Below are 14,748 nucleotides of genomic sequence, written 5' to 3'. Positions count from 1 at the left end.
GTCCAGTTGTTCTGAACACTGCAATGGTTTGAAATCAATTTGCCAGACGTGCTGAGCCACACAAATCTGAAATAACCTTTCCTCTTTCTTTCCTTCAGTATAATACAGGTCTTTTCGCTTTGTTTCCTTGAACTTCCCAAGACTTCCAGACTGACCACACTGGTTTTGGACTATGGGGTGTCTAGAAAATATGGATGCCCTAAGTAAGTACAAAACATTTCTCATTTCTTACATCAGATATATTGTCTTGTGATAGTTTTTGGTATCTTTTCCATTTTGCCCTGTCCTGTATTTCAAGGAGGATCTCACGCCAACTAAAACATTGATTTATTTAAAACACAACTAATGAGCTTTCTTTGTCTTCTATCTCATGCTGGAAAATCCCACCTGATCCTTAATTAACAAATTGATTTATTAAAAGTGTAACTAATGGCCTCCCTTTGTCCTTTCCTTCCAGCTGCAGAATCCCACCTGATCCCAGATTATCACATTGATTTATTTAAAATTAAAATATATGCATTGAGTAGTTTCTTTATCATTCCTCTCAACATATGTTTCAATTAAGGGCTGACACTGACAGATCAAAGAGTTTAAGAGAAAAGCAGTTGTTTAAAATGCCACATTGTCCTCCCAGGTGTTGAAGCATCTGAGTGTTCTTTCTCCTAAGGTCAATATGAAGCCACTGGAGCAACTTGGAGGATCAGCCTTGCAGAGAAATCACCAGAGCCTGTTTTCCTCCGTGTTTGGCTCATCTCACTGGTGTGAGTAGATCTTTGCAGGTCACTGTCCATGAGCCTCATGCTTCCAGTGTTTAGCTGGATGATGAGATTTGTTCCAAAGCACTGCCAGTGTCCAGGGCTGTTCCTGCCTCACACAGAACCAACAGCTGAGAAACATCAGCCAGAGCAGGGGCAGCAAAGCAGCCCTTGCATGGCTGACTCACTGCGGGCTCAGCCTCCTGCAAACAGCCCGTGGCAAGTCTAGCACGGTTTGGAAGTGTGTGGATGAATAACAAGGGCTCAGAAATGCCACTCATCAGCAAGATCTGACCTTGGGCTTGCACTGATAGGAACACACCTGCAGGCAACACGAGGCTGTTACATCCCGGTATTGAAACACTGGGGGATCCTTGGCCCTCCTCCCTGCAGCCTTCCACAAAAACAAGCAGTGCCTTCAGAGGAGGGAACTGAAAGATAATGGTGTGTTTTAGGTGAAGCAAGGGAGAACGGCCCAGTGTCTGACAGTGAAGACGTGTGGTTACAGGTTACACGGATTTCTTGCATCCAAAGGAAGAAGGAGAAACATCCCATTTGCTGTGCCAGCCACAACCTCCTTGGAGCAAAGCACGAGTCCCACCCCATGCTGGTGACCACTCCAAAAACACACATCTCCTTTCTCCTCTGAGCTATCCCTTCAGTCTTACTGTTCCTCTGGTCAATAAAACTGAAAGTGAGATTCAACAGGAAAAAGGTAGCCGAGGGTACTTGTCCATTCCCCCACAGCCCCTGCTCCCAAGCCTGAAGGACCCCACAGCAGCACTAGGAGCCCCACAAATTCTTGAAGCTTTTTCTTAGTGCAGTGCAGCTCCACCACACCATCCATGCTCAAAGAGGGAGCTGAATGAGGCCCAGCACCTCTGCAAAGGGAAACTTGAGGCGGTGTCTGAGACAAAGGACCTGAGGTGTCAGCCTGCCTTGCAGGAATGCTCCCCAGATTTGGCATGTGGGCCCCTGTTAAAGTGCTCTGGTGTTCTCCTGGAGGGTTGGTGGTCTCTCTGGGGTACCAGTAGTCTGCTTTTGTCTTGCAGTCCCTGACTCAGGTTTCCAGAACAAAGCTATAGAATGTCTGGCTCCATGACTTAATTGAGTGGTAAGCCCTTTATTTCACTTGGCCAACATCTCCTCTGGCTTCCATCCTAATAGTGAGACTTCTTAGTTAATGCTATTGACTTTCTACACATCTCCCTTCCAGTCTCCTCGACCCTCACAGGTTTATTTCTTTAACATTTGTAGCTGTAGTCCTGTAAGCAGTTGTGTCTGTGAACAAGAATACAGCTGCACACAATAGACAAAAAATGCCACAGTCTACATGTAAATTAATACAAGGGAAAAAGGAGCTAAATAGCTTATTTTCACCTAATCTGCCACATTTCTTGGCACAGTTTGAAGCAGATCAGATACCTCATTTTAATTCTGATAAGAGTGGCATCTAGTGCTTATCCTTTAAAATGTAGTTGTCCTACTCCCCTCCCTGGAAACAATGTGGATGCATCACAGATCAGGTAGGAGAGAAAAGGGACGTTCCCCTTTTTGTGCAGGAATTCAGACACCTGAATTCCCATCCCATTTGTCTTGCACCACGGAGCTTCCCCTCCCTCTGCCTGGTGCACCCTGCGGGGCTCCCAGGAGCCCTCCTGGCTGGCAGACCATTTGGCATGTGGCAGCCCCACAGGGAACCAGCTCAGGGACCTGTCAGCCCCAAATCCGTGGCTTCCTTGTCTAAGGGGCTCCAACCCACATCTCCTACCAGGCTGTGGGCTAGGAGGGGATGGGTTTTTTCCCAGCGCCACCACGAGTTGTGCCATTGTGCTGAAAGACATGAAGGGAGCCGAAAGGGGAAAGTAATCATGGGTGATGAGGGATGCTGTCTGAAAAAGGAGGTGTAGGAGACACCTTGTTTTGGTTTTTTCTCTCAGACTGTTTCCATATTTTGTCTGAAGATGATTACAATTGAAACTCGTAATTATTTTCTGGAGAAGGGACCTTTCCTCCAGGCAGAGTCATTCCCATATTTCCTTCTGCTCCCTGTAAGACTCCTCTTCCTTCCTTTAGAGCCCAAAAACCTCAGGAAGATCATCACAGGTGCGACCAACAAAGACTACCTGTATGTGTCCAACAACCATATTGGGTGTTTGAATTTCCAGTCCAACCCCTGGGTGTGGGATACTTGTCTGTCATCATGCCTAACAAAGGACAAGTTAATGTTAATTAAAAAAAACCCCAAAAGTATGAAAGAGACCTTTTTCAAGAAAATTTCTGTTTCATCAGTCATCCCCCCCCGCCCCCATTCCATCCCTGTATTCATCTCACAGAAACGAATTACACAGAAAATGCTGAAGGAAATGCATGACTGCCAAGCCAGTAACATCAGGTTTTATCTTATTAATCTTAATTGACGTTTCCTTGTTTTTCTGTTTTTCCTTGCTGCAGCTTTGCATAGCCCTTTTTCTAAATTGCAGGTGATGAGTCCAGAGAAAGGCACTGTTTATTGTCTGACAAACCACATCTTAGTGCAAGATCCCTTTGGCAGTATTTGATACTGTAATCAGAGAGAAAGTATCCAAATGAAACCATAAATAATAACCAGTAGTTTTGAAGTAGTGAAACCTTGAATTTCTTCTTACCTTTGCTCCTAGAAACTCAGCTCCAAGAAGGTGATGTGTTTATCAGACTCTTTAAGACCATCCTCTACTTTCAGCCATGGTCAGTCTCTGTTGTGAGGCAGAAAAGTACATCCCTGCCCTCATGGCAGTTTGTGTCTGGGTGATATTGCACATCTCATGGACCAAACCCCTGCCCAGATTTTCACAAGAAATACAACCTTTCACAGTTAAAATGAGGAACATACTTAATTTTTTTCTGGAAATCAAAGAAAAACATTTTTCAGCCAGTTTATTAAGCCCCAACAGTACTTACCACAATGTTGTGGCACTGCATTCCCAGCCTTCAAAGCTGCAAGACTTCAATTCCAGAAACTGAAATTGCTCAAAAGCCTGGAGATATTTGGAAGAGGGAGTTCACCTGCACTGAACAAATCCTTGATGTTGCCACATCAGGGGTGATGAAAGCACCTCGGTAAAGCTGTGCTGAGAGAATTACTGTGTCCCACATCTTCCCTTCTTTGGTTCCACCATGTTAAGAAGGCAGCATATTCCTCCTGTCTTTGGAAGATCCAAAAAGAAAGGCTTTTTATTCCACTGTTAAAACTTTCTTTGAGCTCAGGGAAAAGTTTTGGAGTATGAAGGATGTTCTCCCATGTAGTCATTTAACATTTTTCCAAACTCTTGCACCTGGGAAAAAATAAGATTCACCCACCTACTGGAAACAGGGAAGGGGAAATTTTGTTTGCACTCATGGAAAAATTAATTTGTGCATCTTCAAAGCCTACAAAAGTGCTTGTTTTAATCACTTGATGATACTTTGAAACTCAGGTGTTTCAAAGCTGAGAAAGCCATCTTTGGGAAACAAAGCACAAGGGTTTACTTGGTAAAGGTTTACTTGGATGGTCAACCTTTGTGATGTCTCTTCAAGGCTTGCCTTCAAGGCCACCTTTCTCTTTCACGTGTGTTTCTGCCGCTGCATATGTACCTGTGCGAGCTCTGTCTCTGTGGTATCTGGATACCTAACTATATTTTTAGGATGTATGCCCATTTTCCAAGATGGGAAACACACCACAGTAGCCTGTTGGTCAGGAGATGTGTGGTGTCAGCTGGAACTGAGATCCTAATTTCCAGCAAAACAGCCTTCTGTAATGTCAGGGTAATGGGGGAGAGGAATCTCTGCTGCTGCCACATAATTAAGAGCTATTAGGAAATGGGAAAGCAGTTGAACATGCATGCAGAAGCCTTTATTTGCTGTTTGCAGATCCATCAGCACTGCAGACACACAACAGGCCTGTATCTACATTGCTACTTTGGAGTAATGGTCATTTCATAGGCATAATTATTTATCTTCCCACAGGCCTCATGTCAGTAAAGTCGTTCAAGATCTACAGATACAAGTTATTTTCAGTCAGAGCACAATGAGTAAGTTTCTCTAGTACAAAGGATGTTGGGTTTCATTAATCTAACTGGACAAACTGGTTTATCATCATCAATATACCAAACAGGGGCACATCACAGTTTGTTTCCAGAGCTTGTTTTTCCATCTTGTATTTCTCTGGAAAGACAAATGAATGCAGAGTAATAATTCTCAAGCCAACGCCTTCCTGGTGGCATTGTGTCATCTTCTCTAAAGAATGAATAAATCTATTTGAACCTTTGCAGATGGTTCAGCTTTGTGAGAGAGAGTTCTGGACCTGCCCATTGATGGTTCTTCACATTGGGCCCTTCACCTGAGGAAGCAAAGAAACTTCCACCCCTAGCAAACATTACCCCTGAATCTAAGGTTAGGCAGTGTCTTCCATGAGAGGGTAAACATGCCTTTTAACAGGGTTTTTTAGAGTTTTGCAGTTATTCTATAATCTATCACCAGAGAATCCCAAGGACATTTCCTGGTGGTAGATTGTACTCTGACATTGCTTACCAGCAAGAAAAATTGTGAAGGTTCTGCCAAAGGGCTACTCTACCAAAGAGCAAGAAGGGAACTTGTGCTCTAACAGCAGGGAAAGACATTTCTTCCTAATCAGAGAGGAGAAACCAGTCCCATTATATTCTCTTCTCATGTTTTGAGCAGAACTTTGACAAAGGAGTGGATTTGCCCCAGAGCAGTTAAACCCAAAGCCCCAAGAGGTCTGCTCCACAGGCGTTTTCCTGGCATTCTCTGACATGCAGATGACTGATAATATCACCATAACAGCTGTTATCTCAAATGTCTGCCTCCAGGCAAATTAAAAGTAGAGGAAAGCCAAAACACTGGAAGAGATGAATATAACAGGCATTTGCCAGTAATTTGCTGGCCCTGGATCTCCTGCTGTCAGGGGTAAAGTGATGGTGTTTGCTTTATAAGCAAATTACAGAGCTGTCATCCTTGCAGCTCATGCACATGGGCAGTGAAGAGCAGCCCCGTTGCCAGGGGTGAAGGCAAAAGGGCTGGGTTTATAACCAGAATCTGAAGCATCCTTTCCCAAGGCCAAGCTTGAGCCTTGCTGTCAGGGAGCAGCAGGAGCAGGGCTGCCCCCAGAGGGACCCAAGTCCAGGCCCAAGGGGCACCCCTGTGTGAGCAGGAACAGATGTTGTAAACATGGCAAGTGGATAAAGCAGGTCCAGGCTCCACCCTGGGGCTCCTGCCAGGAGCAGCTGGACATGGGGCTGGGGGCAAGGTTTAATCTCAGGTTCTAGCCATTATGCCTGGGCTCTTGGACATGCTGCTTTGATGCAGAAGTTCTCAGCTGGGAGCTGCTGGCTGCAGAGAGTCCTCCCCCCCAGCTCCCACAGTGGCATGCTGGGTTTACAGTGGGAGTCACAGGGATGGGTGTGGTGAGCCAAAATACCACAGAATGGCCTAGGAACTTTAATGATCATCCTGTTCCAACCTTGCTGCTGAGGACTGGGTCACGTTCCACTAGACCAGGTTGCTCAGAGCTCCATCCAATCTGGCTTTAAACACTTCCAGGGAATGGGACAGCCACAGCTTCTCTGGGCAACCTGTGCCAGTGCATCACCACCCTCACAGTGACGAATTTCTTTGTAATATCTAATCTAAACCTACTCTCTTTCAGTTCTAGGACATTCCCCCATGTCCTGTCACTGCATGCCCTCTTAAACAGTTTCTCTCCATCTTTCCTGCAGGCTCCCTTCAGGTGTGTGTCCTGCCATCGGGTGTAGGACTGGGCTGGCACAAGGACACGGTTTGTGTGCTGGACAACCTGGAGAGCAGGTAGAGAAACTTTGGGGTACGTGGACCTGTGCTGTTAAGGGGTGACCATTTTTGTGGTGCTCCGAGGGAAGATTCATGTGAGAGGGGCCAGCAAGCTTCTGAGGTGACACATGAACCCATGGAGATGGGTTTTTCACTCTGGTTGGAGGACATCAAGCCTGCACCTCTTTGCTGCAGCCACAGATGCTTGGAATGTTCAGTCTGTGAAATGCATAAAAGATCATTTCAACAAAGTTCTCTGCACCAGGCTGCAGTCAAAGCCACCAAGAGCTCCTGTCAGAGATGGGGTAAGAGCATAAGGACTCTCAATTTCAGTGTTCTAAGAATATACTGATCACCACAAGAGAAAACCCATGAGTTTGAAGGAGGTTCCAATTCTGGACCATGCCATATCTCACTCAAACTCTGCCTCTATAAAAAAATAACTCCCTACTGGATTGTTAGCCCTTTCAATTGTGTCCACATGTCACAAGCCTGGCTTTTACATACTTCTGGCAATGCTGGAAGTGGAATTACCACAGAAATCTGTAGTATTTTAGTGGGAAGGGGGTACCACTAACCATAAAGCTCATATTGAAAATCCATCTGTCTTCTGATTTGAGACTAAGGCAGGCCAAGAAAGCCCCATGGGCCCTGGGAAGAGAAGTACCAGGGAGAGGGGAAGAGAAGGTCATCTTGGTTTTGTTGGAGAGGGAAAATGAAAGTTTTACAGGTGTTCAGGGAATAGGAACTTCACTGTTTCACTAATGTCAGATAACTGCCTGTAACTGGGATGTTTATTTTAATGTTCAAACCTTTAACGTTACAGAGGGCTAACCATGGGATAAAAGATGTCCAGGAAAGGCTATGAATTGTCAAGATTTAAGATTAAATTCAAGAAGCAGCAATATAGATAAAACAATGGTGAGGAAGTGAGCAAATCCTGGTTTGGCTCCTGCTTCTGACCATGGTTTGGAAAATGTCACATTTATTCTTTGTGTATGTATTTCTCAAGCCTTTAACATCTGTTTGCATTTGTAGCAGATCTTCCTACAAAGGGAGCATGTCCATGAGTGTTTTCATGGGCTCACCGAAGGGGCTAGTTCTGATCAGGAGCGTGTTTTTGGAAGTGAACCTCCCATCACTCCTGTTCACAGGCAGAGCCTCGTCCCACCATCCCATGATTTAGGCACCTCCTTGGGGGTAGGAACAGCTGAGGTAGAGCTGGAGAACTTGAGTAAATGCCCATAGAAAGTCGAGTATAGCCTGGTGAGCTGCCACACTTTTAGATGTCTTTTATGTCACTGTAGCCTTTCCAAGAACGTGGTTTGAAAGGGCAGCTGAGTGACCTGCCCTGGGAGCCACCTGCAGAATGTCACCTCATCTCAGTCCACCCTGTGCCTGGTCACTTGGGACTCGCCAGGAAGGAACACTGGTGAAAGGCACTTCCAGGAATGACATTTCTCAAAGAAAAAGCCCTTTCTTTACTTCAGGAGTTAAAATCCTTCATTTCAATTCCTGGAAAGTCTCAAAAGTCCTGGCGGTTCTTACAGGGATAAGAAAACAATCATGGTGGAGGTTGTGTGAAACAAGCAACAAACTTGGAAAAGCTTTAAATTCAGGTCTATGAAACTCTGGCCAGGACCAGCATTTTGTGAAATGCCCTAAAGTGTTTGTGAAACCTTGAGCAAACTTAGGCCATTTGACTCTTTTGGTTGGAAATAATACAAAACCCTGTGGTTCTTACTTTTCATTTGCCAGAGTCAAGGAAACAACTGTACTGGGGTCCTTGTAAGTCTTAGGAATTGCACTTTTCTGAGTAAGGTTCAAGTGAGATTTAAGTAAAACTGGAAAAGATCTGCCCACTGTTTTTTACGACTCCTGAAATGTTTATGGATTCAGTCTGCATGTCTGTGCTATATTCTTGGGCTGACTTCTGGTAAATACCTGAACTGCTGGCTCTGCAACCTGAAGGCAAAGAGAATTTTAAAACATATATTGCTGAATATTATGGGAAGCACATCCCATAGCATTGTTCAAACTTCAGCCTCCTTGCTGTTTTCATTGGAAGTCTTGCATCATATTGGAAGTGCTAACAAATTGGGTCTCTCCAAAGTACAAGCAAAATGCTGTTCCAGGTTCAGGCAATTTGGGAGCAAAGTCATTGTCATAGTTCATTGTAGCATAAATAAAATACTAACAGAGAGAGTAAAAGAAATCTTTCTTCTCATCATCTTCTGTGGTTTTTTGGTGCACAGCACCTGCACGGAGCTGTGAGGGTTTTCACAAATTGGATTGACCAAAAGTCTCTGCTGGCCTAAAGGAACTTGGGTCCTCTCAGTCCATGGGTCTGGCCCAGCTCAAACTACTTTTTCTCTGAAATTAATCAAGCAGTGCAAGAAGGTCGAAGTTGCCCTGAAAAATCTCTTCTCTTCGGAAACAACAATATTCACTAATCAACAACAGTCAATCCCCATTTTGTCTGCCCACAAAGCCTTGTCCTTACTGTCTCTGTGAGACTATAAATTGATCTTTGTAACATGTCCAGAGGATTAAAAATAATCCAGGCTCTCAGAGAAGGCAGGAACACGTCGCTCATTCCAGGCTGGAGGGGCCCTCAGGGAGGTGCTGTTTGAAAGTCAAACCAAGATAACTTGAGCATGAGTTGCTGCACCAGTCCCAACTGTGCCGTCTCCAGGAGGTGAGTACTTGGGAATCAGTGTCCTAAAGTTTCAGAAATATTGCCAAAAGGAGTTTTTTTTTAAAAAAGAACAGAAGTAGATTTAGCAATAAAGACCTTTCTTTGCATTGAAATATTCCCAGGAACTTGCTGGGTGGAATGAGTAGGGGCCCTATAAGCTGCAGCAGCAGAAATTTTGTTTAATATCAGATTTTCATGGCACAGTATAACATTTCTGTGGTCCCCAAGGACCTGCAAATGTCCTGTAATGGCTCAACTGCCAGAACATCGATAGCAGCTGGATTTTCAGGTCTGACAGTTCCTTCTGTCTCCTCAGGCAGGACAGGTGAACATCCAGCAAGCGATGCACAAGTTCCTGTCAGCCAAGCCACGGCACTTTGGGATCCAAACAGCACCAAAGGCTCAACTGCTGAGCTCACAGCACCTGCCAGTGCCTCAGGTGAGCACTGTGGGTCAGGCTTACCCACCAGCAAAGGGGACAACCTGAGCATGGAGAAGCTGCCCTTGGCCCCTGGAGCTCCCCTGCTGCCCTGAGGGTCAGGTGTGAATGTTTGTGCAAAGCCCCTGAGGCTGGTTGTGTTCTGGGGAAAGAAGGATGACATTGAGTCATTCAGGGCTTCTTCACACCTTTGTCACAGCAGCTTCTGGGGTCTGAGTGGCTTATTGCTGCCTTTGGGCCCAGTTTCTGTCCACACCTAAGGGCAGCAGATAGTCATCATCAGTCTTTTAATACAATAAGCAAGAATTTGAGACATTGCTTCTGAGTTAAAAAAATAAAATAAAAAAAATTTACTTTTCTAGATTTCATTAGAAAACTAAATTCTACCTCTCCTCTGAAAACTGTTTCCAAATACACAAATCCAGCTAGCACAATCATCCCTTTGCACAGCAAGTCCTTTGACACTGTTTTCCTTCTTCCAGATGACTTTTGTAGCCCACCTGGGAAATAAATTACTGGGCAGTGGTAGAGTTAGTAAACCTGCATATACTCATAAAAGTTCAAACCAAAGTGTGGTCATAAAGTGCTTACAGGTCAGTAATCACACCCTTCATTTTCAGAAATAATTTAGAGTAGATGGTGTTATCTGGAGAAAAAGGTCCTTCCTTTTCCCTTCTAAATATCCCATTATAAGCCATTAATAAGTATAAAAAATTAGGATCTGGCTGAAACCAATGGAAAACCTTTACTTAATCCCAGGGCACTTTGGTGGGAGCCCTTCAGACCTTTGGATTCAGAACAGCACCTGTGTCATAAGCACTTCATAAGGTCCCAGTTGCATTGGCCCATTTTGTGGGATGCAGCTACAGCCTGGAAGTGAATCATTTGCTCAAAGCCTTTGCAGAATAAGGATGCACTAAGAGCCAAGGAAAGGGCTAAAATCTGTGTCAGGCAGGGCTTTGATATTAGGCAGGGCTTTGATATTTAGCAGGCCACGCTGTTTGCCACGCACAGGTCTTTTGCCTTTTCGGCAAAGTTTGATTTTTGGAATAAAAGGTCTTACAGCTGTTCTTTCAAAAATGATATCCAAGAACTGTAGCTAGAGGCAGTATGGAAAATTTTTACAAGATCAGGGGTTGGGAGAAAGTAATTTAGTTCTGTGGTTCTTCTGGATTACTCTTAGGTCACGCTGCTCCCGTGCATCCAAATCCCACTGTTGGGAAGAAAAAGGTCATGCTGGTTCCAGGAGTTGGGACATCGACAAAAGGCATGAAGAAGCATCTGCTTCTGCCAGTTTTCTTTACACTGTTGTTTTTTCCTCTTTGCAGTGGAAGATCTAAGCATGTTTCAGTGGTTCTGCACTCCCAGTGCTCAGGGTCAGCCCAGACAGGTCCGGCTTTCCAACAGAGAGTTCCTCCCAGCACAAGGAGCCCCTTTCCAGCGAATCATGGGTGTTCTCCACATGGTGTGAGCAGGTGAGAGCATGTCTTTGCCAAACCATGATGGAGTTTGGTAGCTGAAATACCAAATCCAGGTTTGGCCTGAGATCTGGATCTGGTACTCTGCTCCATCCCCTGCTCTGAGCCAAACCAAACTGCAGTACGTCATGCAAACAAAACACCACCGTGCTCTGGATCGCTGGAGTTCTGATCCAGCCATAAACTCCCATGGGGAAACTCCTCTCTGTGCATGTTACAGTGGTGGCAATGCCCAACATACCCCTGCTTGCTGGGGATGGTAGTAGTCTGAGAGAAATTCAAGCACCTCAAAGCCTGCACCTACAATTCCATGGGGAAGTAAGGCACTGGAAGTACAACAAAACTGCCACTCTGTGTAGCTTAAAAAAAATCGAGAAAAAAAACACAAAAGCAATATTTATGAGTGGTTCAAGTTCTGAGGCAAAGCACCCCATCCTGTCCTTTTGGCTCCTAAAGTCTCTTATTACTGGTTAAGAGCTGCCAGGCAGACAGAGTAATTCATCCAGCCCACCTGTGCTTTTTTTGAGGGGGCAAAACAATGCAAAGGATGTGTTCCATATTCTTCAGGAAGTGCTCCTCACCGTGGAGCCAGCTCTGCTGTACCCTCCTGAGCACTAACAGGACATCTGTGACATGCCAGCTCACCCAAGCAATCCTGCTCTCACTTTCTCTCATGTGCTCTTTTCTTTGTTGTTTTTTAGTAGTTAAAGATTTAAATTTTTCTTCTAGTCTATTTGGCACTTCTGGTAGAGCCTTTGACATGGAAAAAGGATCATCTTTCAAATGCCTGTGGCACTTTCTATGAAAGGTGATTTTTAAAAATCCATTTTATTTTGCTTCCTGGCATTGATATCAAAGGAACAATCAGTGCCTGACTTAGAGCCAGCAATTTATTTCCATTACAATAAACAGAAAACAATGGCATGCTGCCTTATTAGTTATTCCCTTTCCAAGTCAACAAGCTCGGAGGGTTGGGATGAGATCTAACCAGAGATATGCTTTGATGTTTTCAGTTTGGAGAGTTGCTCTCCTGGCCAAAATGCTGAGCAATGCCAGTCCTGGGGGGAAGGAGGGAGGGAAGGAAAGGCAGAGGGAAGGGAGAGAATCCCTGAAAGCACAGGGCGAGGGATGGCAACTGGAAGAGCATTGTGGCGTGGTCATGGCTGTGGTAGGGAGACACTGGAGTGGTGGCTGTGGCACCTGGCAGCCTCACACCAGATTTAACACATCAGAGCCCCTGCTGTGGTGTTTGCAGTGTGTGCTGTGGGTGCTGATGGCTCCAAACAAGCCAGAGGTGCACAGCAGAGCTGCTGCCCCCAGGAATGAGCTCTTACCCTTCTGGCACTGCCACACAAATAGAGCTTTGCAGGGAATGCTGCTGAGCAAAATGAGGTGCAGTATGTGGGTTTAGCACTGAGTTCATGTCTGTAGAACACTGCAGAAGGGGAAACTCAGGAATCACAGTGCTTTGGAAGTGTTTTGTTCTGGATGCCTCATGGGACAGAGGATCTGTGGAAAACCATCTCACATAAAGGTCTTGTAGGTGGGATATACATGAAAGGTAAATATTTGCTGTTTTTCTATATAGAAAACATAGATATTGGCATTGTGGTGCCAACAAATAATATAAAAAATCAAAACCACCCCATTGCCTTCACCAACATTCCCAGAACAATCAAAATATTCATATTATTTAACAGAGCAGAAAGCCTGAACATGGGACAAAGCAATTGATGTTTGCTTGTTTATTAATCATGTCTCTTATGGACAAGCAACGCTGGCTATTTTGGATTCTTTTTGACAAATGTACAAACACATTAAAGCCACTTTTTGCTTTTCTCACAAAAACATAAACTGCCCCAGTGGTTTGTGTGAGTGACCAAATGAATAGAGATCACAGTAACTGAGGTAGGTTATTTATTCTAGCGGAGAACTGGCTGTGCATTGTGGGAGATACATCCCTGCTCCCTACCTGTAGATTTTTATTTTGAGAGAATTAATGTAGGGAATTTTTAAAAACATGAGAAAACTGCCAATTTCTCCAAATCCAGAAGAAAACTTGCCATGCTCAGCAAGTTGACTTGCAACCTGTTCTAGTAAAGATTTTAAATGGTGATCATAACCCATTATCTTTGAGGTGACCAAATCCAGCATAGAAAAACAGAAATACTTGTTAGGAAGCAATGTCTCCTTTGGGCAATAGTTATATGTGTGATATTGCCTTTAAATAGCCAGAGCCATAGTTATCACAGAGGAGAGAATCTGAAGCAGGTGATATTGCACAAAAAATCAGTTCTGGGCCACAAGAATCTGTGTGGTGCTGATGATTTTCAGAGAGCAAAGTCATATTACCCAAACCTCAGAGAGTTTCCCCAACTGGCACTTTGCAAAAATATCCACTTGTAATGCCCAGCAGTGGCAGCCTGTCCCTCTCAGGGGTCAGTTTTCATGCAGAATAGCACTTTCAGATCCTGCTGGAGCAGTTTCCTTTCCTTTGAACCCTCTTTCTGATTGCCAGATGCTCAGCCACAGCCTGGCCCTCGTTCTTCCAGTCCTCCCATAAATGGAAGCAAATTTCCACTCAAACCTTCCTTGGGGGCATAAGGAAATTGGAGAAAGGATAGGCCTGCAGTCCTCTCATGTAGCTGGAAGTCCTGCAGTCAGACACTGCAGCCAAATTCTCTTTGCAGTGTTCTGTTGCTACATGACCAACCTTTTTCCCAGCCTACAAATCCTGGCTCCTTGCTGTATTCCAGGAGATCTCCCTCCAGTTGGAGCATGTGATCCCTGGCCTCGCTCCTAACCACAGCAAGCCCCAGCATCCCTCAAGAAGGGCTGTGCTTCTTGCCCTTTTGCTTTCTCCTGATTGCCTCCTGGACAGTAATGGATGATGCTAGCAGTCTTTCAGCAGATGTATGAGCTGATCCTCCCTCCTTCAAATGCACCAGAGTTTTTTCTCTCTCTCCCATGCTCTTAATCTCACCCTGGCATCTCAGTCTTACTGCTGGCCCTGGCTCACTTCTCAAGCCTGAGTCTCTAAGTTTGTAGCCACCAAGTCCCAGAGCTCAACATGTTCCAGCAGGAAGGGATTTGGTGTGGGTGAAGCCTCCTCTCCTGTTCAGTGAGCCTGGGTGTCAGGCAGCAAACACTCAGGGGGAGGAAGCTGGAGCTGGAGCCATCACACGGCCTGAAGGAGAACATACCCAATGTAATTCCAAGAAAAAATCAAGCTGGTGTTTCACAGGGCAATAGAAGCCACCTCTGATTCATCTTTTTGCTTGTCCTTGTCATGAGTTCAGTAAATATCCTTATTGATGTGTGTGGTGCAAAGGCTTTCAGAGAGGTTGGTACCTTGATATATCACTGCCATGCCTCTCTGATCCTGCAAAAGAGGGGAAGGCAGGGAAGGGAGGAATATTGTTCCTTCCATGCCACAGGAGTGGAGGGCCAGGCAGCAAAGCTGTTGGGTGAGGTGCTCAGAGACACCCAGAGGGTCTGCTGAGGAACAGGCAACAGAGATCATGGATCTGTAACTCCTGCACATCCTTGTGCTGC

At 45.1% G+C, this 14,748-nt stretch overlaps 1 long non-coding RNA gene across 3 annotated transcripts; it reads right to left on the bottom strand.

Annotated features, from left to right (window-relative positions):
* Window positions 1-310: 310 nt before the first annotated feature.
* Window positions 311-3,760, bottom strand: LOC139668500 (uncharacterized). Of its 3 annotated transcripts, XR_011697079.1 has the most exons (4): window positions 3,696-3,760; window positions 3,404-3,600; window positions 2,882-3,318; window positions 311-1,186 (listed from the first exon to the last, which is right to left on the bottom strand). It is a non-coding gene; the product is annotated as an uncharacterized lncRNA (long non-coding RNA). The 3 variants fall into 3 exon arrangements; XR_011697077.1 differs by having other exon boundaries at window positions 311-3,318; XR_011697078.1 differs by having other exon boundaries at window positions 311-2,962.
* Between the last annotated feature and the right edge of the window lie 10,988 nt (window positions 3,761-14,748).

The sequence above is a fragment of the Pithys albifrons genome, chromosome 2 (assembly GCF_047495875.1).
Source record: "Pithys albifrons albifrons isolate INPA30051 chromosome 2, PitAlb_v1, whole genome shotgun sequence".
Classification (NCBI taxonomy): domain Eukaryota; kingdom Metazoa; phylum Chordata; class Aves; order Passeriformes; family Thamnophilidae; genus Pithys; species Pithys albifrons.
The sequence above is the reverse complement of the archived record's forward strand: the minus strand, read 5'-3'. Positions and strand labels throughout refer to the sequence as shown.